General features: G+C 53.7%; 1 protein-coding gene and 1 non-coding gene across 2 annotated transcripts in view; one reads left to right on the top strand and one right to left on the bottom strand.

Moving 5' to 3' along the window:
- The window catches only part of LOC140904638 (uncharacterized), an 819,798-nt gene that overhangs the window by 621,281 nt on the left and 172,196 nt on the right, over nucleotides 1-26,321 (top strand).
- Nucleotides 13,310-13,383, bottom strand: TRNAN-GUU (transfer RNA asparagine (anticodon GUU)). Its single transcript has one exon. It is a non-coding gene; the product is annotated as a tRNA-Asn (tRNA).

A 26,321-nucleotide genomic window follows, 5' to 3' on the forward strand; every position in this document is an offset into this window, starting at 1 on the left:
ACTGGCGGCTCCTGGAGGCAGAAGACCCCGGGCTGGCCGGACCGAGTCAGACGCAGGATGGTTGTGCCCGAGGGGAGAGCGATAGTAATCCTGAACTTCAGCGAGGAGGAGCCAAGATGGCAATAAACAGGGTCCCACGTCATCGGGGTTGTAGTTGGGTTTGTAATCTCCCGCACCCCGCCCGCTCCTCCACCCCCAGACAGATTTATTCCCTCTCCCTGGGGGCAGACTTTATCTCCATGTGCCCAGCTCTTCTCTCCTGCCCACAGACCCCCCATCTCCACTGGTCTCACTGCAGAGCAGGTCGGTTCCTTGCTGGTTTGCCTCCCTCTCCGACTGTGGGCTGCTAAAGTGATCTCGGTTGGGCTGACAGCAAAGGGGGGGCGGGGCTCAGGCAGTGGGGGGTGGGGGTTGGATCTTAGTCCCAAGAGCTCTAATCTCCAGCTAGGGAAAGTTCCGCCGGGCAGGTGGGTGCTGACCCCCCTCTGCCCGCGCCCCGCTCCACCCCCGCCCCCTTTCCAACCCCTTCCCCAAAGTCCCCGCCTCAACTCCGCCCCCTCCCTGCCCCTATTCCGACTCTTTCCCCAAATCCCGGCCCCGCCCCGGCCCCTGAGCACCCCACAAACCCGCTCCTCCCCCTCCCTCCCAGCGCTTGCTACAGTGGTTTGGGGAGGGCAGAGAAGGGGCCGCCGGGAGGGGGAGGAGTGGAGGCGGTTGGGTGGGGGGTGGCAGGGAGCTTGGCTGTTGATTCCCCACGGGTGCTGCAGCCCTGGAGCACCCACGGGTGGGCCCAAACCTGCCCCCCCAAATCAAGAGATTAGTTTAAAAATCAGCAAGGTATTAAACAAGGATACAGCCTGTTTCTCCACTGCCCGGTTTTACAGCCTGTGGGCACGTTTTCAGGCCATGACACGGAGGGCTATGAACGTCCTTTAATTTTTAAACCAAAGCCGAGATTCTCCCACACTCACTTGTCTCTAGGAGCTGGGACTCCGCATAAAAGATCAAATATGCGTCCGAGTTAGCGCTCTGGTCTGCAGGCCACCTGAAGATCAGCCCCCCCAGCACCTACCGTCTGCCTGTGATCAGCTGGTCAGCGGTGTGCAGGAGGTGCTGAAGGGGGAGGATGGGGCAAGCTTGGTGGAGGGCTGGGTTGGGAAGAGGCGGGGCCTGGGGCAGAGCAGGGGTCAAGCCCCCCCCCCCCACAAAATCAGTGCCTCGGTTAAAGAGACACTCATGTCCAGCTCTGGCAGAAGCAGGGTGGCTTTGGGGGCATGACCTATGACTCAAAGGGTTGCCAGCTATTATCTATTGCATCAATAGCCCAAAGTTACTAGCCCAATCTATTTATGGAAACAGGGTGTTTTTTAAGCAACACTTTGGTCTATTTAACTGCACCCAGGCTGTTTTGATTGCCAGCGCTTGTCCCTCTCTTGTTTCCAACAGGGAGCAAGGGGACTGAACTAGGAACTGTGCTACGGCGAAAGGAGAGGGGAGTGTAATTGTATGAATTAAGCGGCAAAGCCCAAGCAGATGGGGGAGAGACGGGTGGGCAAAGGCCAGAGCCAAATAAATAAGGTGACAGAACAAATAAAAGTGTATTTTTATACCTCAAGATAAAGAAATACATTCATCTTAAAAGCATCTGGTTCAAAACCCTGGGTTTTCTACAACACAATCCCTTGCTTTCCAGCGTCATAAATCATCAGAAGAATAGAAACGTCTGATATGTAGCAATACTGCACAGAAGTACAAATCACAGTGCGTTCAGATCCCAATGCCAGGTTTTAATGCCCCTGCTAGGATATATCTTTTAAAACAACGAAGACTGTTAACAGTGTGGCCTCTAGTAGAGCTGGTCAAAATACAAAAAGCCATTTTCATGCACCGTGGCAAAGTTGTTTTCATTTCAATGTGTTTGAAACAAACCCACTTTTCTTCATTTTTGTTCAAATGTTTAATCCAAAACAGTTATTTATTTTGTTTGCCAAAATCCACTTTTTCAGCAAACCAGTATTTTTACTCTGCGTTTTGGAAATTATCAAAAAGTATTAAAATATTTATTTTTGGCAAACAAACAAAAAGGTCGACAACTGTGCATGAAAAATCTCACTGTTGGAAAAAAAAGCTTTTTATTGAAAAAACCATTGAAACATTTCGACCAGCTCTCATCTCCAGTGTTTCAAGAACAAGAATCCACCATTCAAACAGCTTTGCACAGTCAGGAGTGTTTACAGAGATATGCCCACTGTTGCACCCCCATTCCAGCTATTGTAACACCCTCCCTCTAGGGTTCAGCTGGGTAAGCAGATGGCACGGGCAGTGCTGGTTGGAAAAAGTGGGTCCCCCCACCATGGCAAACTGATGAAAATGCGGGGGGGGGGGGGAAATAATTTTCACTGAAATTTTCTACAGAAAGTTACACTTTTAGGCAAAAAGTTGAAAACCAAAATATTTCAGTTCAATGTAATGCTGCCATGAGGCCACATGGTACCCTGGTAGGATTACATTGAACTGAAATATTTCATGACATGAAACAACATATAACATGGTGCATTTTTCTCAGGAGGCTTGGTGGTTTCTTGATCTGACTGCATCTCCCACAGTGCACCACAGTCTCTCCTCAAGGTGAGGGGAGCCAGCTGTATCGTGGGTGTCTCTGACTATGGTGCATCATGGGAGATGTAGTCCAGCCAACCAGAATGAGGAGAGTCCCCCCCCAGAGCAGAATGGGGACATGAGACACCTGGACCACAGCTCCCTTGCAGCATCCCAGCAGGCTCTACAGATTGAAATGTTTTTGGTTTAGTGCAAATATTTTGTTTTTCAGACATTGGGGGGGGGGTGGTAAAAAAAACAACAAAAAGAACTTTCCGCAGAAAACAGCCAATTTGTGAAAAATCTGAAGTCAGTCACATTCTGCCCCATTAAGTAACTCTGGGAGGCAAAGGGGATTTAAAATGGGTGTAAACAGCCCTTGAAAATTCCCCTGCACAAGGCATCTCCCTGGCTGTTGTGAAGGCTCGGCACGTGCTCTGCTCCTGGGCCTCTGGGGAGCAGAATGTTACAGCAGCCTCAAGGCTGCTCTGACTCACACCAGGTCAGCACAAAGCCTGCCGGTCGTTCGTCTGCTCTCGGATCACACTGTCTGTATTGAAGAGATTTGATGCACGTTACCCTACTGTACCCGTATCGTGTCCGAATCCCAGAGCTGTCAACACAGTGACATCACTGTAAATGGAACATTCATTAATCCCCAAATCTGCTCAAAGCTTGTAAGTGCAAAGGAGAACGTAATAATAAAATATATTTTAAAAAATCCCTGAGAGGTTTAGGTCTGTAAACAGTGCCCCTCCTATAGGGGCACATCCTATGGTCCATATGCACATCCAGCACTATACAGATCAGATTCAGAGCGATGTTCTAATCCACGTCCATCTCCTCGTCCTCTTGTTCTCCCATCTCTTCCACTTCCATCTCCCCCACATCGCTGCTCTTGGGGTCATCCTGGGGCTCTGTCGGGAGCAGGGGACTGGCTCTTTGGCCATCTGCTGCTCTGTAGTGACCCCTAACAGCATCTCCCAATGGCAGCTGCAATGTGATGTTCACAGCAAGGCACGAAGCATGGCTGAAATCTACAATCCAAGCAGAGAGCCCCATGGCTGGGTTAAGGGCCGAGTTCAGGGAAGTTTGTGCTGCCTATGCAGGCAGACGGATGAAGGCAAAAAGATTGAACAAGGAACCAAATTGGACAACCATGTCAGGCTATGAGCTGTCTCAGTGTAGACAAACACCTCATTGCCCCTCAAGCCCAACCTGCAGCTCCCGGCTATCCCAGGCCTTGGCTCCCTCCACCAGAGATTTGTCAATACTCCTCAATCCCACCTCACCCCCCTGCGGTTATGGCCCTAGGTTACCCCGGACAACTCTTGATTCTCGTCACTCCTTCTGTGGCAGATACAGGATACACAGTGGGGCGGTAAGCGGGTTCCTTTGACACTCACTTGGAGTGATCTCTATGGAGATGGAGTTCATCTGTGAGGCTCCATCACAGCCATTATGCCAATTTTATAGAAATTGCACCCGTCCTAAAGTCTCATAAATGCTTATCAGATTTCTTGCACTGCACAGGCCACAGGGGAAGTATTTTACTCAATATTTTAAGCCATCAAAAAAGTGGGGGAGGTGTGGGGTTTGGGGTTTTTGGGTTTTTTTTTTCTGCCCCACTAGCCAGGTATCTCCATTCCCCAGGCAGCGATTTTCAGAGCTACCTAAGGGATCTGCATGCCCAGTTCATCATGAGCCATGAAATCCTCTTGAAAATGAACTTCCCAGTGCCCCCTGGCTGGGGGTCGTCTGCTGGGGCTGATCAGTGACCTCTGGAACTGGAAAGCAGGTGCCTCTAACAGAACTGATTAAGGGAGAGATACCCAGTTGGTCCCAGCAAAGGATTTGCCCCCAGCACTGCAGAGGAAGGCTAAACACCCCCTAGCTCCCTGTCAATCTGATTTGGAGGAAAATTCCTTCCCAACCCCACATATGGCAATAACTGAGACCCTGAGCATGTGACCCAGCATTAGACGCAGCCACCCAAGCTCCTGAGAGAACGAAAGCTTGGTTCCACTCCAGAGAACTGGCCCACCCCATCCAGTGTCCCACCTCCAGCCAGGGCTAACTCTGATGCTTCAGAGGATGGAAACAAACAACAAACACCGCCCCCAACCCAGAATACATGGGATGGGGGGGGAGAAGTCCCTTCCTGACCCCTGCAGGTGACCAGCTGAAGCCCTGAAGCATGAGACTTGGGACTATAAGACATATGCCAGAAAAGACCCCAGAGTTGGCCAGTCCAACCCCCACCACCACAAGCAACCCTGTCATGCAAATCACACTCAAATGTGTCCAAAGCTATCTTAAAACTAATAAAGTTGTTTGCTCCACAACTCCTTTTGGAAGCTGATCCAGAACTTCCCTCCTTGGATGGTTAGAAACCTTCTAATCTCCAGCCTAAACTTCTTCTTGGCCACTTGATCCTCATTTGTTCTTGTGCCTACATTGTCCTTTATGTAGAACAGCTCTTCACCCTCCCTGGTGTCTACCCCCCGATGTATTTATGGAGAGCCATCAGATCCTCTCTCAGCCTTCCTTTTGCTAGACTAAACCAGCCCAGCTCTCCCTTTCTCCTCTCATAGGACAGACCCTCCATTCCAGATGAGGGCCCCCCAGTGCCATATACAATGTCATTAATGCTTCTCTATCTCTACTGGAAAGGCCTCAGTTGATACATCCTAGAGTCACATTTGCCTTCTTCATGGGTCACATCACATTGGTGGCTCCATCATCCTGTAATCGACCAACTCATGAAGGTCTCGCCCTTCCTCTGTCTCCTCCAACTGATGAGCCCCCAGCATGCAACAGAAATTCTTATGATTAGACCCTACGTGCAGGATCTTGCACCCGGTTCTATTAAATTTCATCTTTTTTCTGTTACTCCAGTCTACAAGGTCATCCAGATCTTCCTGTGTAAGATTCCGACCCTCCTCTGTACTGACCATGTTTCCCAGCTTTTTATCATCAGTAAGTTTTGTTATCACTCTCCTACTTTTCGTGTTAACACCATTAGTAAAGAGATTAATGAAGATGGATCCCAAAACAGATCCTTGAAGAACTCCATTAGGAACCTCCCTCTGGTCCCATAGTTCATCTTTCAGCCTTCTCCCCTTCAGTCGGTTCCTCACCCACCTTACAATTCTTGTGCTGATCCCCACCTTCCTTAATTTAGCTAATTATTTCCCATGTGGTACCATATCAAATGAGTCAGCAGTGTGCCCTTGTTGCCAAGAAGGCCAATGGCTTTTTGGGATGTATAAGTAGGGGCATAGCGAGCAGATCGAGGGACGTGATCGTTCCCCTCTATTCGACATTGGTGAGGCCTCATCTGGAGTACTGTGTCCAGTTTTGGGCCCCACACTTCAAGAAGGATGTGGATAAATTGGAGAGAGTCCAGCGAAGGGCAACAAAAATGATTAGGGGACTGGAACACATGACTTATGAGGAGAGGCTGAGGGAGCTGGGATTGTTTAGCCTGCAGAAGAGAAGTATGAGGGGGGATTTGATAGCTGCTTTCAACTACCTGAAAGGGGGTTCCAAAGAGGATGGCTCTAGACTGTTCTCAATGGTAGCAGATGACAGAACGAGGAGTAATGGTCTCAAGTTGCAGTGGGGGAGGTTTAGATTGGATATTAGGAAAAACTTTTTCACTAAGAGGGTGGTGAAACACTGGAATGCGTTACCTAGGGAGGTGGTAGAATCTCCTTCCTTAGAGGTTTTTAAGGTCAGGCTTGACAAAGCCCTGGCTGGGATGATTTACTGGGAATTGGTCCTGCTTCGAGCAGGGGGTTGGACTAGATGACCTTCTGGGGTCCCTTCCAACCCTGATATTCTATGATTCTATGATTCTATGATTCTATGCTTTACTGAAGTCCAAGTATAGTAGATCTGCTGCATTTCCCTTGTCTAAACAATCAGTTCTCGTCTCAAAGACGGAACTCGGGTTAGTCTGGCCCCATCTACCTTTGGTTACATCCCCCTTGCCATTTACCTCCATGAATTTCATCATCTTTCCTCACAGTGTGTTCTACAGCCCCTTGCCTACTACTCAGCTAGGCTTCGATGAATGGGTCTGGAGTTGCTTGGATACCTTTTTTCCCTCTTGCTTTACTAGCATCGGACACTAGATGGGGAGGAAGAGCCTCACCAGCTCTATAAAACCAGCTGGGGGAAGGCTGGGAGCAACAGGTATCAGAATAAGCTAGACCCGGGCTTCTCAAACTTTTGGTTTTGCTGGCCCCACTTTGAAAGTATTTCAGGCTATGACAACCCCCGATCCCCAAACAGTCATAGCAAGTTACTGTACGGACTCATAGAAACATACACATGGTATTGCCACCCTTACTTCTGGGCTGCTACGGGCGGGGCACTGCCCTCAGAGCTGGGCAGCTGGAGAGGGGCAGCTGTTGTAGCCCTCTTCCCCTCCTGCCCCCCTCCCCTGAGAATATTTTTGTGATCTCTTGACTCCCCCCTCCCCCAACCATAGCCTTGCAACCCCCTTTTGGGTCAGGACTCCCAGTTGGACAAATGCCAAGCTAGACAAACTCAAACCATGAACTAGTTTCCAGGCAACCTCTGCGAGATGCTCTCTCTACCTTTGGTTCCTGACCCCTCCAGGGGCCGAGTGCATCTCCCCCAGCCTCAGGCAGAGCTCAGAGCAGAGTCAGCAGCAGCAGCCCCTCCCCGGCGAGAGCTCCAAGCGAAGGCTGGGGCCTGGCAGAGAAAGGAGAGGGGCACAGGCAGGTCAGCGGAGGGGTGGAAGGTGGATCCCACCCCAGGAGATTTAACAGAGAGAGGAAAGCGGGGCTGTGAAAGCGCAGAACAGAGACACCCCCCAGCAAATCCCCCCACCCCAGACACCGAGATCCCGACCTGGGAGAGGGGTTCGCTCCCCAACACTTACTCACGACAGCTGCAGCAAGGGGTCCCTGTGGGGCGGGAGGAGCTTCCACCCCGCTCCGGCTGGCTGGATCTGGAGAGAGAGAGAGAACAGGGAGAGGAGAGTGCGGTGAGGAGTTGGTGCCCAAAGGTCCCTATGCCCCGCTCCTAGCTCTGGACCCCCCTTGCAGGGGTATCTGTGGGTGTGTTCAGGGAAGGGCCGGGGGCTCTGCTCCACCAGGGCTGAGAGCGTCAGAGCAAAGCGACTGTAAAACCGCTGAGTATTTTCAATGTTGCCTCACCCTAAATGTCACTGATCCCCCAGTTTCTAATGTGTCTCCCCGGCCGCTTCTCTTGCTAATTTGAACCTCAGGGAACACATCAAATCTCTCTCCTGTCCCCCACAGCTGCTGGGTATGGGCCACTGCCAGGGCCCTCTACACTGGGGTTAACATCTGGATCCTGGCCAAGCTGGTTCTAGCCCATGTGGCCAACCCCCAGTGACCAAAAATCACAAGTCAGAGCCCCCCAAAACCATGAGATTGGCTTAAACAAGATGAGATTTTGAAAACAATTTTGGGTTCTGTTCTTGATCTCCTGGTGGTGGAGCCTTTAGGGGTCACCTTTTCAAGCTTTTCTCCCCATCCAGGAGGGCTAGAACAAGAAAAACTTCTGACAAAAATGGCCAACCCCGCCAAAATCTTAAACCAGAATCAGAAAAAATTAGTTCAGAATGATTGAAAACAGAACAATTTTTGGTTTTTGAATTTTCCAAGAAGACCGTGAATGTTTTCTATTAAAGCCGACACTTTCCACAAAAACTTGCCTTTAATCAAACACCCAATTTTTCCTAAAAAAAAAAAAAAAAAAAAAAAGTCAATGGAACCATTTCAGTCAACTTGTTACAGCTGCTCTGAAATCCCTCATCCCTCCCACCCCAGTTCCCACAACCTCCCCCCCAACTCCAGCCCCTGCACCCATTGCACACACAGCTGCGCCCCCTGCCTGGCCATAGGGCCCCTTCCCTGTCCTCCAAAGAGCAGCTGCAGAAGATCCCAATGGGGGGATCCACACAGGGACCAGCCAGCTGCACCTGCTGCCGCTCAGCCCTGCAGGGTCCGTGTTTAGCCTCTCCCCGTCCCCGTCCCGGGCAGAGAAGCGCGGTACCTGGGGTTGTGCCAGGCCCATCCCTGCCATGAAGATGCCCTGTGGGCTGCGGTGCCCCGGCAGAGGGAGAAGCTGCTGGATCCATCTGGGCTCCGGGCGAGCGCTGGGTTGGGACCAGGCCCCTCTGGGGTGGCTGGGCAGCTGGTTTGCAGGGCTGGTCACCTCCTGGCCCCATGCAGATTGTCTGAACGTGGCAAGCTTCTCTCTAAGGGGAGCTCGGACAGTTTCTCCCAGACCTGTCAGTCACAACATTGCCTCCATTGTTTAGAACCGGTTGTGGGGTCCCCATATCAGGATTCCCCCCTTATATCCCCTCACCACGCCCTGGAGGGACCAGATGGAGGGATCTCACTTCAGTCCTTGGCCCTGGCCTGCTGGGATCCCTCAGGCACATGGTGACATTCACTCGTGTTCATCCACTCCCCACTTACAGGATTGTGACCAGTGGTGTCTCTCCCAAGCACCCCTGTCCCAATGCCACCCCAATGGGCTCTGGAGCTGTTAACCCTCCATTCCCCACCCAGTTCTCTGGCTTCATACCCTCGCCCATGCTCCTGGTGTCACGCCCCACAATCTGATTGGCTGAGAATTCATTCCCAGTGCTTCCAGCCCAGGGTCCTTGTCCCTCCCTTCCCCCTACCCAGCCTGGGACAGGGGCAGCAGCTACCCCTGCAGCCCCACCAGCCGGAGCAAAACGGAGAACACGAGAAGCAAAAGCGCGTGCGTCTCCTTTTAGGGTTGTGCCTCCAGCCCAAGAACCAAATGGATTATCCAGTGGTTCTCCAACTTTTGTCCTGGTGACCCCTTCCACACAGCAAGCCTTTGAGTGCACCCCCCGTTATAAATTGAAAACCACTTTAATATATTTAACACTGTTTTAATGGCTGGAGATGAAGCAGGGTTTGGGGGTGGAGGCTGACAGCTCGTGATCCCCACATAATACCTCATGACCCCCGGTTTGAGGACCCCTGGACTACACTGAGCATGCACAGACAGAGAGCCAGAGGGTTGAAAGGCCGCTGGGATGGACAAGACTTGTGGGGCTCCAAGAGACTGTCCCCCCCCGCCCCCCCCACCACCCCGCAGCAGTGTGAATTCAGCTCCAACCAGGGGCAGGAATCTGAAATCAGTTAAGCAGCAGAGACTTCATGCAGGCAGAGGTCCGGCTTGCCAGTCAGGGACAGCTCCTTCCCTTCCCTTCCAGGACGTGGGCATCGGCAAATCTCAAGCATCAGAAACCTGGGAATTACAGAGTTACGGTCCATGCCCAGGCAACCTCAACTCTGCTCCCTGGAGCAGGCAATAGGCACTGGGACTATCGGCATGTACAGCGGCTGCACTCTCTGTGGGACCTGTAGCTGTACTGAAGGGTGGGGCAGGTCGAGAGAGGTGATAGGCGTTAGTTTGAGGAGTGTCCGAGCTGTGACTGGGCTACGAGGAAACCAGGGGTTGCCCCCACCCCATCAAAGCGCAGGAAGCCTTGTACCTTGAGGCTCCAGTCTGCCTCATTTTGTTGCAAACTTGTGTATGTTGTCTCAGTAGCAAGGCACTGGGGGGTCTTGCCACGGGGATTGGCAGCAGTGAGGTGGGATGCCAGAGCAGGCTGTGGGTTGAATGATGGGTAAGGGAAAGTCTAAGGTTAGATGGTATCCAGTGAGTGAGTGGGAAGTGGTTGGTACATTTCACATGTGCAGTATTGTGCAGGGATTGTGATTAGTGTTTGAGCCCTGGGCAAGCGGAGGCAGCTCCTGCCCATGACAGTGAAAAGGCCGAGTGTGAGCGTATGATGGACCTGTTGGGACATCACTCAGAGGGCGGAGTTACGGCTACCTGGGCACGTACCTGTATTTCCTGGCTTTTAGGTGGTTGAGATTTGCTGAACTCGATATTCTGGAACTGCTCCATTCATGGCCGTAGATATTCTCATCCCCACTGCTGGAGAGCCTGGGATATGCATCAAGCGTGCCCGGACTCAGCTCCTCACCCTGGTGTCAGCGGTGTGTTCTTGGAGCATGCTCCCAGTATGCCTGTTCTCTGCTCCACACCCACAGTGGTAGGGCTTCCCCACATACTGGCTCACAGGGGGTGCAGGAAGAGGTGCTCAGACACCCCCAGAGGGGCAGGGACCCACAGAGCCCAGCTCACATGAGGGGGTCAAGGATCATTGGGAGGGAGGGGACTCAGGACCCTCCCTCAAAAGCAATGGCCCCCCAGAACCATGCTCACATGAGGATGGAGGGCACAGAGGGTGGGGTCAGAACTACAGAGTTGGCCAGGGCCCTCCCCCCTCCCCCAGATCCTGCCACTCACACAAGGGACAGGCACACATGGGAAGTTTTAGGGAAACAGGCTCAGAACCCTCAAGGACAGGCCAAGGCCTTCCAGCTCCCAGGTCCCATGGGGGTGTCAGCCATATATGGGCTGGGAGGTGCCAGATCATGGCCCACACACCCCTGCTCCTATTCTCCCCCAGTCCCCATCCCACACCCCCACTCCTCCCTTCTCAGTGCCCCACCCCACCTAGCCCCCAAACTCAACCCCTCTCTGCCCCTATTCCCAGTCACTCTTCCATCCTTCTCACCCTCCGCTCCCAGCAAGCATTTGCATGTGGAATTCATTGTCATTTCAAAGACAGGGTTAGCACCTTCTGAGTATTCTGCTGTATTTGGATTAAGTTTCCCCAAAATAAATAATAATAATAATAAAAACCCTTGGAGAGAGGCAGATTAGAGCAAGATGCCTCCTTTTTTTAAGATACAGATTTCCTACCAAGGCTTGGATTTGAACTCCTAAGAGCATAAGACCTCCCACACTGGGTCAGCCCAAAGGTCCATCCAGCCCAGTGTCCTCTCTTCCAACAGTGGCCAGGGCCAGGTGCCCCAGAGGGAATGAATAGAACAGGGAATCATCAAGTGATCCATCCCCTCTTGCCCATTCCCAGCGTCTGGCAGAGGCTAGGGACACCATCCCTGCCCATCTTGGCTCATAGCCATGGATGGACCTTGTCTGCATGAATTCATGGTGCCCACTGCGGTTCAATGGCTGGACCATTCCCCCTGGGGTCATAACTAGTTTTCGAGCTCCTTCCCCTCTCTCCCTGCACGGGCACAGCGTGATCTGCTTGGCGTGTGAGTCTCACACCGGCTGAGCAGCCGGCCAACCTAGAATCAAAGTGGTTCATAACGTGGTTATTTGATCTCCCCGAAAGGGCTGGGGGATGCCCTGCACTCTGCTGGGAGAACTCTCAGCCGTCTAAAAACAGAACAGGAGGACTTGTGGCACCTTAGAGATGAACACATTTATCTGAGCATAAGCTTTCAGGAGCTACAGCTCACTGCGTCGGATGCATTTAAAATCCTGGTGCAGTGATCTCAGCCCTGGCTGTAAGGAAAGCAGGTCAATTTTAGCTGGTTGGGGGCTTTGTTTGGGGGAGGAGGGGATCTCAGAAATCCCTTGTCCAAATGGCCCTGTGGGCCCCCCCCCGAGGCACACAAACTGTCAAGGCTCCAAGTCAGCAGGTGGATTTCAGAGCAGGCAGGAGATTGGTGCTTCAGGCAGAGAGCTGGCGCTTTGCTAGAATAAAATCTCTTTAGCTGCCCTCCACTAAGATCCCGTCCTTCAGCGCCTCGTCTCCAGGGCTCGCTTGGGACCCCAAGTGAGGGTCAGCCCCGGACCCCCCCACATGGCGGGCTGAGACACGCGACGCTGCCGGGACGGCAGTTCAGAGGGGGTGTTAGGACACTTTGGCCCATCAGTTAAAAGACAAAGAAACAAAGTCTGCCCTGGGGACCAACAGAGACGTCTTCCCTCACGACAGGGAAAAACCACTTCCCCTTCCACCCCAAAACAATCCGCGCTCGTGATTTGCTGCCCAGCAGCGGAGTTCTTGTCTCGGGAGGCAACTTCAGCTCCTGCAGGTTGCCCGCCTATTTTGCCCCCCTTAACCCTCCTTCCATCTGGTCAGCGCACAGCCCCCTCCCCAATAGACCCCGCCCGCCCCCTCCCTCCCCCATCTCGTCAGCGCACAGCCCCCTCCCCAATAGACCCCGCCCGCCCCCTCCCCAATACCCCCACCCAATCAGAGCACAGCCCCCTCCCCAATAGACCCCGCCCACTCTCTCCCCCATCTGGTCAGCGCACAGCCCCCTCCCCAATAGACCCCGGGTTCCCCAGTGTGATCGATGCACCCACCCAGCTCTTCTCCTCCCCCCCAACCCGGCACCTCCCTGCTCGCTCCTTCCCAGTTCCATGCACAACACCAGCCCCTCCTCACCTGCTGGTGGAGACCCCCAGCCCCTGATCGCTCTGCGGGCAGCTGGAGCCCGGCTCGCAGCTCGCCCAGGCTCATGTCCCCTGGAGCCAGAGCCCCCCTGGGGAGCGGGCTCAGAGCGACCCTGGTGGGCAGGCAGAGGGAGCAGCGAGGGGACGGGCTGCCCCGCTGGGAGCCGCCAGGCTCGGGGAGAGGGTCCCGCGGCTGCAGCCCCGCTCAGCTGGGCAGGTCAGCAACACCGAAGGGAAACGCACCCAGCTGTCTGTCCCCGGGGAGCGGGCGAAGAGCAGAGGCTCCAGCCGGTCAGGATCCCGCAGCACTCCCCGCTCTTGTGTCGCTGCCTCCCGGGCTTATGGCTATCCCTACCCCCCCAAAGCAGGTCCGCGTCCCTGGGTGGGCTCGAACCACCAACCTTTCGGTTAACAGCCGAATGCGCTAACCGATTGTGCCACAGAGACTGGGCAGCCAGGCCCCAGGCAGGGAGCAAACGGCCATAGCCAGCTGCTGGGGAGAGCCTGGCTGGGGAGGGGTGGCAGCCCAGTCCCCCCCACACTCGGCTTTCCGGGGCAGTGGAAGTACTTAAAAGTGTGTGTGTTGGGGTGGGAGGGGAAACCACTGGTGCCCGAACTGGGGCCCCGCCCCCTGCACCACCTTTTCCCCTGAGGCCCCGCCCCCTCGCTCCTCCCCCCCACCTTACAATGTGGAAGTGGGAAGACAGGCGCTGGGAGGGGTGTGTGTCTGTCTGTCTGTCTGTCTCCTTCTCTCCCCAGCTTGCGGAGAGGCTCTGACCCACCCCATCCCTTCCTCTCCCTCCCCCCAAGTTGCCTTTTGCCCCCTCCCCAATACTAAAACAGACAAGTTCTTATAATAAAAAAAGGGACTAGGGCCCCCCCCCTTGAGCTGCTGGGGGCCCCAAGCAATTGCTTAGGCTGAGTCTCTCTGTGTATACCCAGGGCTCTGAGTGTAGGTAGCCCAGGCCGGCACATGTGCCTCAGTCTCCCCGTACCCTGCACCACCACCTCCAGCTGTCAAAACTGAACTCACCTGGGCCTGGGCCCCCCTGCCGCCCTGCCCCGGAACTGTACACCCTTCTCTGCCCCGGCCCTGCTGGCTCCCCCTGGGGACGACACTACTCTTCCTGGTTCCACACAGAGTTCCTCGTCTGCTTCCTTCTGACTTCTAGGGAGTTGCACTTTCTCTAAACCAGCTGTAACTTACTGCCCATTCTCCCCTTTTATGGCTCATGATAGCTGGTGTTTTTCTTAAAACCCCAGCTCCTAGAGTCCTGTCAGCAGGCCAGAATCTCAGTTCTCATGGTTTTCTTAGGGAGGACAGACAAAACAAAGTCTTTAACCCTTGCAGAGCATGCTAGAAACCATGACTGCCAAAGGCTCGCAAACCAGGAAATAAAAAACTCTGCATTTAGTATTTTAAGTCTCATGATTTTTAAGTGGGTCTCACAGTTTTGAGGCCCGACTCATTTTGAACTCTTGTGTTTATCAATACAGAAATTATCTAACCCCTCTCTCTCTCTCTCTCTGTCACACACACATGCGTCACTTAGTCTTACACACCTGCTGTGGGCGCTGACTCCCTGGGCGCAGGAAGAGGGGGCGCAAGGGTGAGGCCTTGGGGGAAGGGGCAGAGTGGGGATGGGGCCATGGGACAAATCAAACTTCCCAAGAGCCTGTCTGTGTCCAATATAGTTTTAAGGGGCTCCTACCTCCTCTCTCCTGCCATGGCTCTTAAAACCAACTGAGAATCTGAACCGTCTGCTGCCCAGGGCCCTGGGGTGAGCGGAGCTAATGCCAACCCCAGTATGGCCTGATACGGCCTGCACCCTATTTGTGAGACGAAGGGTGAGAATTTTCACTGGGAGTGGGCTCAAGACACTGCTGGGTAGCAGGCCCGGTACAGCCAACCAGAAATCCCCCCTATCATCACTGGGGTTGGGTCCAGGCGAGCAAGGAAAAGAGAGACGTCTGGTGCACCCCCCTCCTTGCATTGCAGGCTGACATACGCGGTGGAGTGTGAACTACCGCCCTGCACCGCCTCACATACTTGATTTGCCACGGCTTTCATGGGACGGTGGAGGTTGATGCTTCCCTAAACCCTCGGGATACAACTTTCCGACTCTCTTTTCCCCTCCCGCAGCCACTCACACGCTAAACCCACTGAAAGTAGCAAACACTGAAAACCCATCGCAGGCAGCCTAGCTCCCGGCAAGCAGCAGGAATGGGACGGAAGGGCAGAAGCTCACGTGTTCTCCTTGCCCCTGGCAGAATGCCTTGTGCGCGTTGTACCTGGGGGGTGGAGGGGTGGAATGAGCCGGGGACGTGTGCCCGTTTGAGCGATTCATAGCAGGCAAACGAGGCACCTTTGGGGGAGCCTTGTCCAGGCCTGCCATGGGTCAGCTCTCTCAAACCACCACCCCTGGCAGCGCAGGCCTGACCTTCCAGCCCCCTGCAGGCCTCGCTCTCTGTGTACAGGTTAGCGATCGACACCCCCAAAGCCTCTGAGCGTCCCTCGGGAGTGCTCAGCCCGTTCCGCTGAGCACACGCAGAACTGTGACTCTAATCCCTCAGGCGCGGTCCACAGCAGCTTGTAAGATTCAATTCAGGCCAACCACTCTATTGAGAACCCAGCACTTAGATATACAGAAAACAGGAATGAGTTTATCATCAAAGAACAGAGATGCAAGCGAGAGTGAATAAATACTGGAAAGTAATGGTTACATAGAAAACCAAATCCTCACACTTTCTCGAGCCGGGGTTCTCACAAATTTTTGGCAGCCTCAGCATGCGGCTCTGACAATACTTAACTAACTGTAGGAAAAACAAACAAATAAATTACATGTGCATATTTACATAGGGATTTTTTGCAGACTCAATAATAAATATAAGGTACAGTTGTGTCCTATCTTTACTGGACCTAAACACAGAACAAACCAGTGCTTTGCGCAGTCTTGTCTTTTTTGTTGTTCTTTTGCTTTTTTGGTCAAAGGTGATAATAGTAACAACAAAATCTGAGCTGTTGCTGTTGTCTTTTCAGCTTGGTTTTTGCATCATTTAACAGCTTGCGCCTCTGAAACTCACCGTGGTAATTTGGTTCAACTTCCCTTGCACGAGTGCTGTAGGGACGTTGCACGACATACATTTCAATTTGATGAATTTCTCTCGCACACTGCAACTTGCTCAGAAACGGAATCGGGTGGCTTCAGAAACACAGGAAATTGCCTTTCCCCCGGTGCTGAAGTGTTCCTTTTTCTTTCTATGTTTTGTTTTTCTTCGCAGAAGGTCCCAGAGGACCGACCTGCTGTCACATTCAAGGTCATGTTCTGGCACTAGATTATTTGAAATATTTTCTGATACCAAGTCACATTTTTAACTCTTTCACCTCCCCCGCCCCCATGAACAATCGCAACCTACCCAAACAGCACGCAGTGAGATGGCCCATAGCCACTTACAGAGCCACAGTAACATGAGATGTAAACACAGTGCTTAGAGGTCTATAAAGTCATGAGTGGTGCGGAGAAAGTGACTAAGGAAAAGCTATTTACTTGTTCCCATAACACAAGAACTAGGGGCCACGAAACGAAATTAATGGGCACCAGATTTAAAACAAATAAAAGGAAGTTCTTCTTTACACAAAAAGAAAAGGAGTACTCGTGGCACCTTAGAGACTAACCAATTTATTTGAGCATGAGCTTTCGTGAGCTACAGCTCACTTCATCGGATGCGTACCGTGGAAACTGCAGCAGACTTTATATACACACAGAGAATATGAAACAATACCTCCTCCCACCCCACTGTCCTGCCGGTAATAGCTTATCTAAAGTGATCATCAGGTTGGGCCATTTCCAGCACAAATCCAGGTTTTCTCACCCTCCACCCCTGCAGGAGAGTGAATTTCTGTGGGGGGGTGGAGGGTGAGGAGAGAGCGATCGTGGTAGGTCACGGGAGAATGGGATGCACGGAGATCATAACTGGAGGGGAAGGGAGCAGGGCGGAAGCTGGGAACTCACCTGCCAGAGCAATGATGGCAGCGATCAAAGCAGACGATACAACTATCAGTGCAACCACAACTCCACAGGTTGGGCTTTTCTTGCAGTTACAATGAGGTTCTGGAACAGAAAGACCCGTCAGGCAGGGCTGGGAGGACACGTCTCACTGACAGCACCAGGGCTGGAGCTGCCCTGGAACATGCACCGTTCTTGTCTAGTTTTTGTAAAGCTCTCCAACATCACTTTCTACAAACCATTACCCTCTGATCCCACTGAGGGTTTCCAAAAGTTAGTGCCTGTCTCACCCCCCTCAACTTGCAAGGTCTTGTGCCAGCAAAGGGAAGCTGCTCCCAGATCTGGAGCTGCATTCGCATGTCCTGAGGGCTGTCCTGCACCATGGTCACCATGGGCAGGTAGGTCATCAACCTCCATCTCTGTCCGAGCTGCAGGATGGCCTTTGGTTCCTGCTCCCTCAGACACCTGGAGATGCTTAAATAGGGGTGGGGATGGCAGAACAGGAGAATACTCCATGAGGTTAAGAAATGGCAGTGAGAGCCTTTTCCCGCCCTGGGAGATTACGGTGTCCCTCTGTGGGGACTCCCTTCCTGGCAGATGCTAGTGAGCTATTGAAAGAGCTCAGCCTGTTTACATCATTGAAGTGTTGAAGTGACTTCATGGAGAGAAAATATCAGGTATTAAAGGGCTCATTAATCTAGCAGAGAAAAGCATAACAAGACCCAGTGGCTGGAAACTCAAAAGAGACCAATTCATATGAGAAAGAGGGCACACATATTCAACCGTGAGGATGAATCACCAAAGGAACAAACTAGAAAGGGAAGTGGTGGGAATTCCCGACCTCTTGATGTCTTCTAATGAAGACTAGATGGCTTTCTGGAACGTGTGTAGTCAAAAACTAGCTCCTATGCTCTACAGAAGGCATGTGATATGCAGGGGGTCAGAAGACATGCTCTAATTGTCTCTTCTGTCCATAAAGTCTGCTAATTTATGAAAAACTGAGCATAGCATGGGGAGAAGCCTCTGATGTTTTACTGTGTTGGGCTTGAGCCCACAATGAATGCTCATTGAGTGGGGTGATCCAGGGGAAGCAGCTGAAACATCCAATGTGGCTGGACAGGGGTAGGACATCAGCACTGCAGGGGAGGGGTAGGTGTGGCAGTGACATCACAAGGGCCTTTGGCAGGACCTCAGCCTATTTGACAAAGGTGGTGGGGAGGCGATGACCTCACAGAGAGATCTTGACATCAGCCAGGCAGGACAGGGGCGCAGGACAGGGGCAACCTCGGAGATCCCTGTGGCTTTGCTTCAGCACGTCTCCTTCTCGAGGTCTCTCCTGGAGGACTGAGAGAGCATTCACTTGCACGTACGTGAGCGCAAGGAGGACCCTCTTCGGAGTTTTCTCCTTTTCTTTTCGTGGTTTTGCTCGAAAACAGACGTCCCTGTAGAGAAGGTAAGAGTCTCGGAGAGGTTTGGAACCTGTTCAGTCTGATCCATGAGGTGCTGGCTGATTTTTAGGAAAGGAAAACATTAGATTGTGGGGGCAGTATTTTATTTCCGACCTAGGACTTTGTCCCTTAAAATTACTGAGGACATTGGGGTTTCTCCTTTTTTGTTTTCCCTTTTCCTCTGTCCCTCCTACCTTTCTCTTCTTGCTTCCTTTGTCCTTTTCCTCTGCTCTCCTCCCACCACCAGGAGCTCTGTGTGTGGAGCGGGGCCGGGAGGGGGTTGTGGGAGACCCTCACAGAGAGGTGAGACTGGACTAGTGCTCCGAAAGTGATCCCCTCGGTGGTGACCAGGGCCATTCTTTGGTCTATTTGATGAGAACCCTTAGCCTCCCACCCCTCAAAGTCTCAACCCTGATTGGCTGAGGAGGGGGCTTGTCATAAATATAAAGGGAAGGGTAAACCCCTTTGAAATCCCTCCTGGCCAGGGGAAAGCTCCTCTCACCTGTAAAGGGTTAAGAAGCTAAAGGTAACCTCGCTGGCACCTGACCAAAATGACCAATGAGGAGACAAGATACTTTCAAAAGCTGGGAGGAGGGAGAGAAACAGGGTCTGTGGGTCTGTCTATAGTCTGTCTTTGTCGGGGATAGACCAGGAATGGAGTCTTAGAACTTTTAGTAAGTAATCTAGCTAGGTATGTGTTAGATTATGATTTCTTTAAATGGCTGAGAAAAGAATTGTGCTGAATAGAATAACTATTTCTGTCTGTGTATCTTTTTTGTAACTTAAGGTTTTGCCTACAGGGGTTCTCTATGTTTTTGAATCTAATTACCCTGTAAGATATCTACCATCCTGATTTTACAGGGGGGATTTCTTTATTTCTATTTACTTCTATTTTTATTAAAAGTCTTCTTGTAAGAAAACTGAATGCTTTTTCATTGTTCTCAGATCCAAGGGTTTGGGTCTGTGGTCACCGATGCAAACTGGTGAGGCTTTTTATCCAACATTTCCCAGGAAGTTTTGACCTAAGCTGGTAAAGATAAGCTTAGGAGGTTTTTCATGCAGGTCCCCACATCTGTACCCTAGAGTTCAGAGTGGGGGAGGAACCTTGACAGGGCTATTGACAGGGAGGAAACTCTGGTCCTTGTTATTCTCTTTTATGACCAAGCAAATAAGTCACAACCAGTTATCTGTTTGACCAATGTTGATGCTGCTCTCCATTCATTGTCTCGGAGCAGTTCATGATCCTCTCGAACATTCCAATTCTTCTGAAATAATTGCTGAATAATTACTAGGAACAATTGTTGGTCTGTAGCTCATTTGAGAGCAACTCTGCTACTGACTGGCTGCATCAGCTAAGACAAGTCCCCGCTCCTTTCTCAGCCTTCCTTTCTCCTTCTGTCAAGTACGAATAACAATCCTCTCCCACCTACCTCACCATGGGTGGATGCTGGGGATCCACCGAATAACAATCCTCTCCCACCTACCTCACCATGGGTGGATGCTGGGGATCCACCGAAGAGTGTCACTCGGAGCAGTGAAGACTAGGGGGTGTCCTATCACACTGAGCCATAGGAGATTATGACCTAATATTCGATTTGATTTGTATTTTATTGTTTTGAAATTGTGAAGAGCAGCAACTACATAGCTCAGACTGAAGCATCTCATCTAATTTTCTAGAGCATAGTGTCTCCCCTTTGTGTACAATGAGACAGTTTAATGCTCTGTGACGGACAGGAGATGCTCTTGTTTTGCAAACAAATATTTTGGCAAAGAATTTTCATCCTACTTGTTACGATTTCAAGAAACAAAGTGATTTCGTCTGAATGGATTTTCTGACAGAAAACAGTTTCCATGCAAATGTTCACACCTTATTTCCTGGGCTTTATCCCTGCCTCCGGGGGGGTTGTTGTCTGTTAGAACAGGAGTCAGGACTGTTGTCTTCTCTTTCTGGCTCCGTCACCGCTTTGCTGTGTGACACCTTGGGTAGGTCCAGTGGGAACAGGGTCAATTCTCTAAGTCCAGGCAGCAGGGAGCCTGGGTGAGATAAGGGATGTTAAGGCTGTCTGCAAAGGAGAAAGGGATATTTCCAGGTGCTGAATGTCAAGAACTCTGAACTTTGCTAAAATGGCTAGTCTCGAGAAACAAGAACTAATTGGGTCCAAACTTTAACCATTGTCTTTTTTAAAGCCCATTCAGGGATGTGAGTCCCAGAGAGCCATAGAGAGGGGGAGCAACTTGCCCAAAGTCCCACAGATCAAGAGGCAGCAATGGAAGCAGGAGTGACCCTCCCTCTCAAAGGCAGGGGGACCAGCCATTAGGGCCTGGTTGCAATTGCCAGCTGTGGGAGGGAGTGTGCGGCAGTGGTTAGTGAAGGGGTCCATCCATGGCTCTGACTCTCAGTGTGACCCTGAGCTGGTAGCTGAGGCCCGTTTGCCGTCAGTCAAGGTGGGGTCCCATCGCTCCAGCCCAGCGGGTTGGGAGGCTCCAGGAAGGTGTGTAAAGTGCTGGGATGTCAGGATCCCGGAGGCGCTGTCACCTCCGCCCTAGGGCAGTGTTCTGCACCCCCCTGCTGCTGGCTGAGTTTCTCCGTCCCTTGGCAATAAGACAGACTCTTGTTTTCACAGCCAGTCGATCGCCCTAGTGTCATCACCCTGCCTGCTGGCTGGGCAGGGTAACTCCTGAGGTCACAACCCTCTCCAGCCTGCCTTGGGCTTGGAGAATGAGGAGGAGGGCGAGGGACGTCTGCTCACCCTGAACATCCGCCATCCATCATACCATCACTGAGAGCAAGTGAGTGGCATTCGGGTTCCTCGGTGTCTTCCCCTGTCTGTCTGGGGACAGGCAGAAACAGGGGAAGAGACTATCTCCAAAGGGGGATTTCATTTGCAAACAGCCCCCAAGAGCCCCTCACTCTTAGGCCAGGCAGGAGCTTCTCCAGAGCCGTCTCCAGTGTGTTTGGAAAGGTTCCAGCAATGGGGCTCCCAGCCCTTCCCTTGTGGGACACTGGTCCCCAGGCTGAGAGTCTCTGAGCTGGGCCAGACCCTGTGAGCTGCTGAGCCTGGAAATCAATGGGGAACGAGGAGGGCTCTGGTCTTCCTGTGCTTAGGGTCTTTGTGACTTTGATGTGGAGAATGGTTTCGCAGGAGAAGTCCGGGCTCCTGGGTTCTGTTCCTTCTCTAGCCTGGGTGGGAGAGTGGCCTGGGACGTCAGGAGGGGGCTGCTTGTCCAGAGTAACCGATGGTCTTTGGGACTGACCCCATTGCTGGAAAAGGATGAGACTTCCTGGCTATTGCAGCAGCAGGGATTACGAGGGGGAACGTTGGGAGCAGATCATGCAATGAACTCCTGCCCGTGTGTGTAGATGGCACTCCCTGCACTCCTGTGGGGGCAGAGGGGGCAGCTGTGGCTGGAGCAGGGAGGAGGAGGGACAGAAAAGGGCCAGGAGTGAAAGGCTGCCTTGAGCCCAGACTCACCCCTGCTCGGTTCCAGGATGGCCAGGCTCCTGCGGATGTTGCGGAGGAAGGCTCTGCAGGTGGCCGCAGAGTCTGAGGGAAGCAGCTGCCGTCTTCCCAAGGGGCAGAGCAAGCCCTGCGTCCCCGCTGGTGGGGAAGCAGCTCCCGTCCAGGCCAGACGGCGGAAGTGCCCGGCCTTCTGGAAAAGGACCCCGGCTCCCGGCGCAGGCGCCGAGCTGGGAGCGGCCCCGACCAGGCCCCAGTGGAGCTGGCCCAGGCTGCGGTTTGGCAGACAGGACCCAGCCCAGGAGGGGCGCCGGGCAGGGTGGCTCTGGGGCTTGTTGTGTGGGCAGCAGCGGCCCCAGGAGCCCAGCCCTCCTTCCCATCAGGAGGCATCGCCCTGCCCGCTCTCTGAGGCCCTTCCAGCCCCCGCCGGCCAGGAGGTGGAAGGTCCCTGGCCCAGCACCGGCAGCTCAGCCTGGGACAGCGGCAGCACCTGGGCCTCTGGCAGCAGCCAGGCCGACGGGCGCCACTGCTTTGTTCCAGGTGAGGAGCCAGGCTGGGCTCCGGGAGGGCTGAGGACGGGATGTGAACACCCTGGGCCCAGACGTTCTCCCAGGGATACGGGGGGGCGGTCCCCAGCCCAGGTGTCTGGCCTGAGCCACGCGAACCCCACGGACAGCAGCAGCCGTCACACAGCTGCCCCTTCCGCACGGGGACCAGGGGGTGGGGGCGTGAAGAGCTGCTGCCAGTTGGTCCTTGCTGCTCCGGGCGGGGGGAATCGGCACCTCCCCTGGAGTCCTGGGCAGGGGAGGGGGGCTCTGCTCTCGGCTTCGGCAGCTGTTGGGGGCTGAAGGCATCCCTGAGAGGGAGGTTTGGGGCCCGATCTGCCCTGGGGGCCTGAGGTGGGAAGGGGGGTCTTGAATCCTGCTCTGCCCACCACGCCCCTGTCCTTCCCTCCCTGGTGCAGGGACCCCCCTGGATTCGGAGCAGGAGGAAGGGGTGGACGTGGCCAAAGATGAAGCTGCTCTCAAGGTCATCCGAGAGCAGCTCCAGTGCAGAGATAAGGTACAAATGTTCCCCACCTGGGCTGGAACCAAGATTGCCCTGTCCCTTCCCAGCATCCCTCCCCGCCGAGGGTCTTGTCCCTCCTGATCCACCACCCCTAATGGGGCCCTTTTACATCCATGATGTGGGACCCCCAAGATGGGGGTGTTTGTCCCCAAATAGCCGAGGTCATCTCCCCCCACAGGCACTGTCCCAGTTCCTGATCCTGCTTTTGTAGGAGTGGTGGGGGATTTGGACAATAGGGGGGTCCCCACAATCTCCCATTGAGGCCTGAGCCCTGGAGCTGGTTTGGGTGGGGCAGGAAGGTCCCTCGCTAACAGGTTCTCTCTCGCTATACTCCACCCTGGTGGGTACAGGATGAGGGGCAGCAGCTCCTGTTCCTTCAGGCCATCTACCCCGCATGTCTGGCTGCACGGGAGAGAGGGGAGGACACGCTGGAGCCGCGCTGCTGCAAGGCGGCTGTGGTGAAGAGGATCGTGGTGAGTGAGACACGCCATACGGCAGCTGGAGGGAGGAGAGAGCCATGGGATTGGCAGGGGTATGGCCGGGCTAATGGGTGGGGGCCGGGTGGTGTTGGAGGGGGCAGCAGAGAACAAGGATTGCTGGGGCTCAAGACTTGGGAGAAGAGAAGGGAGAAATTGTGAGATTGGTCAGTAGTGGGTAGGGGGGGAATTGTGGGGCTGGAGGGCAGCTGAGAGTGGGGGACAAGGAATCACATGGTCCCAGCTCGGTCGTCGGGATGGGGCTGAATGGGGGCAGTTTTGACAGGGAGGAGGAGACAAGAGGATTGGGAGTGAGCTGGGCAGGAATCCAGGAAGGGGGACAAGTCTGAGGGCAGGAAGGAATGGGAGGAGCAGGAGGTGGTGGGGGATTCTGCTGGCCATGTGGGGCACTGGCTGTGTCATCTCCTCACTGGGAGGTATCAGTCGGGCCTGAATCTCACACGGTCCTTTGTCTCCTTCGTGTCTCACAGGAGCTCATCGAGGAGCTTCCCAATGACTCGTCACCCAGCGCCGTCCTCGCCCACTCCCTGGCTGCAGTGGGCAACCTCTGGTACCGAGACAGCCCCACCCACCCACCCCGCCGGCTCCCCTCACCCCAGTGCTGCTCAGGCCCAAGGCTGGGAATCACCGTCACTGTCCCGCCCAGGTCACCTCCCAAGAGTGGCGCCTCTGGCAGAGATGGTGGGGTGGGAAGGTTCACTCTTTCCTGGCGGGGCTCTTCTTTTCACTCCCATAACATGACAGGGGCCTTGGGGTGGGGGTTACTCCCGGGCTCAGATACAGGATGGGCAGCAGGCTCCAGGGAATAGGAGCTATTCCTATCCTGCCACTGTCTGTCTGGGATGCCTTGGCCTTGTCATTCCCTAGCTAAGTGCCTCAGTTTCCATTCTCGCCAGCCTGTGCCTCTATCCCTGTGGGTTGGTGTCCGTGTTGGCGACAGTCCCACCCCCATACTGCACAGTCTAATACCAGCTCCTCTCTCTTGCCAGCACCATGAAACCTGCCCTGGAGCCAGCCCTAGAGACCCACCTCTTGCGAGCTGCCCTTCACTCCGTCTTCACCCTGGGCATGGAGAAGGACACCACCGACATCCAGGTACCTCCTCCTCCTCCATCCTCTTACTTTTCCAGAGTGGTCCTTGGTCCCTGCTCCCTTGACTCGCTGGAGCTCCAGATTTAGGGATAGGGTAGCGGAGATGGAACAAGCTGCAGGGTTGGATCCTTCCCTCCAGCAGGGAAGAAATTACCCCTCCCTGGGGGATTTCTTTCTTTCTTTCTTTCTTTCTTTCTTTCTTTCTTTCTTTCTTTCTTTCTTTCTTTCTTTCTTTCTTTCTTTCTTTCTTTCTTTCATAAGCCGTGTTTTGCCCAGAAGCCCAGCTTCCATCCATAGCAACTTGGCTGTTTCATACTCTTCTGCCTACAAGGCCCTCTGCAGAGACCTGCTAAGGTCATGGATCAAAGGTCCAGGGGTCATCAATTCTTGCGAATTGCCTGCCGTGGGATGTGAAGGAGAGAGGCCAGGAGATGTGTTTTTGGGAGTCTCCCCAATGCTTCCCAGAGACCCCTCTTCCCATCCTGTGGCAGGTGTAGACTCAGGTTCCCTAACTCTGACCCATGCTTTGCAGGCTCTGCACAAAGTCATCCCAGAGGTCCTGGATGCCATGCTGGGGAACCTGCTGGCAGAATCCCCAGACACAGACAGGCTCCACTTCATCTTGGAGGTGAGCCCCATTTCACCTGACCTCTTTGGGGGCTGGTAAGTTGAGACTGGAAGATCGATTTTCTACTCTATCCTCCCAGCTGGGTCCCCAGTGGGCCGTCCTTGGTTGGGGAGGTCAGTGCAATGCAGTGTCAGGTCCTTCCTTTTGAGGGACAGAGGAAGGAGCTGGGACTTGAAGCCAGAGCTCTGCCTGGTTCTGCTGAGCACTAACCACAGGGCTCCTGGCTATCTTGGGGAGTGAGAGTCTGAAAACCCACCCTTCCCCCACCCCTCCAACACACACACCCCATGAGATTCGGGAGATGGTTCTCAGAGAAGAGGCACCACCAAGAGAAACAGGAGGAGGCCAGGGAATCAGCCCTTCCCTCTGATCTGCTCTGAAATTCCTGGGGGGATTGTGTTCTCAGTCACTCCCTACATCCCCCCAAGGATTTTCGTAGCAGGGAAGGGCCGAGGGTTCAGTCTCCTTTCTGGTGAACTGTTCAGGAATCAGGAGTTCTGGGAGGAGGGGACCAGCCCCGACCCCGAACATTGTCCCAATCTAGAGAGACGCTGACAAGTTGTGACCTGCAGGGTACAAGCTGCGTCCTGGGAGAAAGAATCCCCTTCTAAAGCTCTGCCACCAAGGACTCAGCTATTCCTCCCTGCGCAGAATGTCTCAGGCCCCTGGGGCTGGGGGCGTGGGGGGCTCATTTGCAAAGCAGGTGCACCTGGCCACTGAGTCTGACCTGCCTCCTTTCCCCACAGGATATCAACTTGTGGGTCGTGTCCAGGGTGTCGCAGGAGCAAGCCAGGGCCATCAGGAGCAGCACAGCCCTGCTGAGATACACAGTCACCCTCCCTGAGTTTGACGTAAGTGACCTCCGACCCCAGCTTCCTGGCTCCAGTCGGAGGCGGACTGGCTCCAGCGGGCTGCAGGATCTGCTGCTGCTGCCGGGGCTGTGGCTTAGGAGGGTTATTTATGGGGAGGCAGAGTCAGAGCAGGGACTGAGCTCGGCTTGAGTCAAGTTCTTCTTGTCCTGGTTCAGTGTTGTCCCTGGGCCTTTAAGGGGACCATGCTCCACCCCTGCTTAGCATCCCAAAGCAGCTCCGTGCTCCCTTGGCAGCAGAGCAAATGAAGGGTCGATCTCAAGCTCCTCTCCCCCAGCATCTCCTGCAGAGAAGCTAAGGGGAAGGAGCCCTCTGGCC

This window comes from Lepidochelys kempii, chromosome 14 (assembly GCF_965140285.1).
Source record: "Lepidochelys kempii isolate rLepKem1 chromosome 14, rLepKem1.hap1, whole genome shotgun sequence".
Lineage (NCBI taxonomy): Eukaryota > Metazoa > Chordata > Testudines > Cheloniidae > Lepidochelys > Lepidochelys kempii.